Source organism: Rutidosis leptorrhynchoides, chromosome 7, assembly GCF_046630445.1.
Source record: "Rutidosis leptorrhynchoides isolate AG116_Rl617_1_P2 chromosome 7, CSIRO_AGI_Rlap_v1, whole genome shotgun sequence".
Classification (NCBI taxonomy): Eukaryota; Viridiplantae; Streptophyta; class Magnoliopsida; order Asterales; family Asteraceae; genus Rutidosis; species Rutidosis leptorrhynchoides.
Window position 1 is genome coordinate 167,425,210 of NC_092339.1, and position 4,220 is coordinate 167,429,429.

Sequence of the window (4,220 nt, forward strand, 5' to 3'; positions counted from 1 at the left end):
CATCGGCTGACGCATCGGCCAAGTCGGCCGACTTTTACAACACTGCTCCAGAGTATTATATTTTGAACGTTGTTAGATTAGCTTAAAAAGAAAAGAATCGTAGAAGCAATAGAATGCTAAAGTCAGTGGCTTTAAGAAAAAATGGTATTATAATAATGTGTTGCTTTTAAAAAAAAGAAAAATGAATATTTTAAATATTTTTGAAGGTACAAGATTCCTTTAATTACTTTTTCAAGTTACCCCTATCTGTTAAAAAACTCTGTTAAAGTGCATGTTCCACAGAATTTTATATACGCTTGCCCTGTTAGGGCTTTCGGATAATGAGCTTCATCTGTGTATTTTATTCATCATTATTTATTATTTATTGACCTCAAAACACTACCTATGTGTTAAAATGTGAGTGATATTTTGTACTATCTTTTAGCAATTTAATTCAACTTGATTGTTACCTCATACAAATCATTATCGACAGTGTTTCAAAGTTCAGTAGTGCTATCGGGTTAGGTTGCTATCGGATCTATGATGCCACAAATGATAGAAATGATAAAGATAAACCGGAATGATATAAAAAATCCCAAGGTTTTCATTCTCTTTTTTGTCGATCTTAACTTCATTGCATACAATGCAACTAAATATATGATACAAAAAATTCGTTTAAATGTAACTCCATGACAAAATTTTCATGCATAATTCCGCGAATTCGCGGGTCTTAAACTAGTTATTATTATAACTAGTTTATAACCCGCGACTTCGCGGATTTTTAAAATAAGAGGATATGAAATCTCTTTTGAGAAGTATCAGAAATGTTTTGGTATGAATAATTATTGAAATTGGATTTCCTTAAAAGATAAATATGGTGGAATATAGGAGTAATTCATAACGTTATATATGCACTTGTATATGTCATTGAACCAAAAAGATTTGGTCACTGTTTATCAAATTAACATTGAACCAACCTTAATCGATCAACTGTTCTTGGTAAGATGATATATATATATATATTTTTTTTGTACAAACCTTGAACAACCATTATTCGATGCAGTCATTGATTTCCATATTTTTGCGTATAGATCTCCAACATCTCTGGATCATGCAAGTACGGTAGCATCTCCATTTTCTTTTCTTGCAAGTACAGTTTCTAGATTCAGGCACCAACTTTGTCGCCATAAATTTCGATGATGACTGCGACTTCTCCTGCCAACACAAACAAACACACGGACATGAACAACGATAACGAAAAAAATGCAAAACTAAAAGTAACCTAGAAATACAAAGGTTGCAAGAGAGAATTAAGATTGCCCCTATAAGAAGTTTCCCAATGCCCATGTAAAGTTGAGAAAATATAAAAAATACTAAAGCGCTACAAAACCAAATGTTAACCAAACAACTAAATTCACAATAACCCATCTAATTTTGGTTCATTTGGGTAGATTTTTATCACTACAAAAATTTGAGAGAATAAATCATCATTCAGTCACCAAAGTCACTAATCATAAGACTTAAGATCAAAGGATGACAAAAAACGACTATATTTTGTGACGCAAGGTAAACTATATTATCATTGATTGAAATGACCGAAGCCATAGACATACCGAATTGCAGAGCAACCATTTCTTGTGATCTTTATGCTTCTATTAACTCGGGATCCTTTTAGTGAAATTGATTACAAAGCGAAAAAAATATGTAGAGCTTCTAATCAACTACATTGAACTACAAGTTACAATATCAAGCTACCCACTTACCAAATGGGTCAATTTGGGACAAAGGTCTAACACGTGGAAACAAATGGGCTAAAAAGGCAACGGGTCAATACCTACATAAGTGTATTGTCAATTGTCATTGTTAGGCATAAATTCTCTATTTAAGGAAGATTTCAGAACTTTCCCGTGTGATTGAAAACATGTTCAATAGATTTTATAGAATGTTCTAGTACAAGTAGGCATGTGATGACACACACTTCTTCCTCTATACTATCAGTTTCGAATCCATAACCCATTTCTTAAGTGGATAAATGTTTTTAACCTATAATGGATAACCAAACCAACCTAAACTTTTTTACATACCTTTTGTGTAATGAGCTGCATAACATACCTTTCGTATGTGACAGTTCCAAAACATTTCTTCACATAAGTTAATTGCTTTATTTGAGAGTTGATATAAAAGCTTTCATCCTAACACAACATTGTATGATCTTCACACTAATCTACCTCTCAACACACTATGGAGAAAAAATAAGTGCAGCTTAAGCAAAAAAGGATAACCACTACACATAAGGATCTACAAAAGTTGTATGCATGTGAAAGATAAAAAAACAATATTCAGCATACTCATAATAAAAAGAATGGCATGACAATGTTCAAAATATGTAACACACAAATTACACATAGTGATCTAACAAAGATCAATTTTCTCAACTAAGGAGACCAATGCCAGACTTGGTAAAAGTTGCAATTCCTTTATCAAAGGCAAAACCAAGTTTACGTCATATATCAAACATCAAAATTGATGAATATGAAATATAACAATTAAGTAGAGTTTATATATTAAACCAAGTTTACGTCATATATCAAACATCAAAATTGATGAATATGAAATATAACAATTAAGTAGAGTTTAAATATTAGGGAAACAACGGTCACAAATATAAGTATAACAACAGGAAATATAATGCTTCCTCCGTCTAACCATCTTTCTCCTAGATGTTTAGTGCAATGACATTTATTCTAATAGAAACGAATGTCAAGTGTTAAAGGACTTTAAAGCTTCGACTTTTATTAGATAATACAGTCATAAAGCAACAATCAACTAACAAAAAGTATATGCAATTAGAAATTAGATTCATATCTAAAATAGATTGTTCTAAAAAGGATAATACGTGTTAAGAGAGTCAAGTAGGAACCTGTAAGATGCTGAAGTCTTCATCAGAAGTATCTAATAATGAAGAGATCAACACGATTAATGCTTAAAAGTCAGCATACGTCATCTCGGTTTCAGCATACACATCAGCAGAAAAAAATGATTCTCATATCTAAAATAAATTGTTCTAAAGAGAAAATCACGAATTAAGAGCATCCAATAAGAATATGTGGGAAGCTTCACTCTAATTAATCACGACAACAATTTATTTAACCAGCAATAATTAATCAAAATCTATATATCACAAATCAAATAAATCATAAAATCCTAACTCACAAATCAAATGATTATGTATGATATCTTTATTCAAAATTCGTAAATCAAATATTTAGAAAACCCTAACTTTAAAAATTTGAAAAACCAACAAATAATTACCTCACAATGGATAATTATTGTTTAATCTTTATTCGGATTCGTTTCTCCATCGGAATTGGACTGTGAAAAGGTTTCGAATTTTAAAATCGAAGTATCCTACTTGAGAGAGGAAAAGTTTGATAGCGTGTAGTTTGATGTGAAAGTTTGTGAGATACGGTAGACCCCGTATTTTCATTTTCGAGTATTGTAGGGTACTTTTGTCATTATACAATTAAAAATGAAGGAGAGAGACAATTGATGATGAGTGATCAACCTAATCAATGGTTGATATTGAAAGATGAGATTGTATCTAATGATCAGTTTTTTGCCAACTAAGCTTTTGAAACCAATGATTAGCTAAAACCAACTTTCTTATATAATATAATATAATATAGAATATAGAATATAGAATATTTTATGAATAAATATATTTTGAATGATTAAAATTAACGTATTACAATAAATTTTTACGTGAATAAATGAAACTAGTGAAATGACCTGTGGAACCACGGGTTTGTTTAAACGAAACAGTTTAATGATATGTTTTAGGTATTAAGTGAACGTAAATACTAAAGTCATTTAGTTTAATGACCTGTGGAACCACAAATTTCGACTAAAAAACTTGTCATTTTTACAAACATATTGATATACTTAACTTTGTCAGAATAAATGAACTACATTTATTCTCCCACAACATTCTTTCAATTTTCATCACAATTATTATTTTCTTGTCATAAAAGCCTACATTACAACATTTTATTGAAACATGTATTTCGTATACATATGTAACGTAATTAATCCCGTAAAAAGAACCTATATTTGAATAATTTGAATAATATTAATAATATAATGATAATAAAGTTTGCTCTAAAATTGAGTATTTATATTTTTAATAATAATTATTAGGAATAACAAATGTCTCTTTAATTTTTTTTTTTAAATTTAAAATA

The 4,220-nt window shown here is 29.8% G+C and overlaps 1 long non-coding RNA gene across 1 annotated transcript; it reads right to left on the minus strand.

Moving 5' to 3' along the window:
- Positions 1–877: 877 nt before the first annotated feature.
- On the minus strand, positions 878–3,428 carry LOC139858643 (uncharacterized). The gene is made up of 3 exons (XR_011763019.1): positions 3,292–3,428; positions 2,900–2,931; positions 878–1,194 (listed from the first exon to the last, which is right to left on the minus strand). It is a non-coding gene; the product is annotated as an uncharacterized lncRNA (long non-coding RNA).
- Between the last annotated feature and the right edge of the window lie 792 nt (positions 3,429–4,220).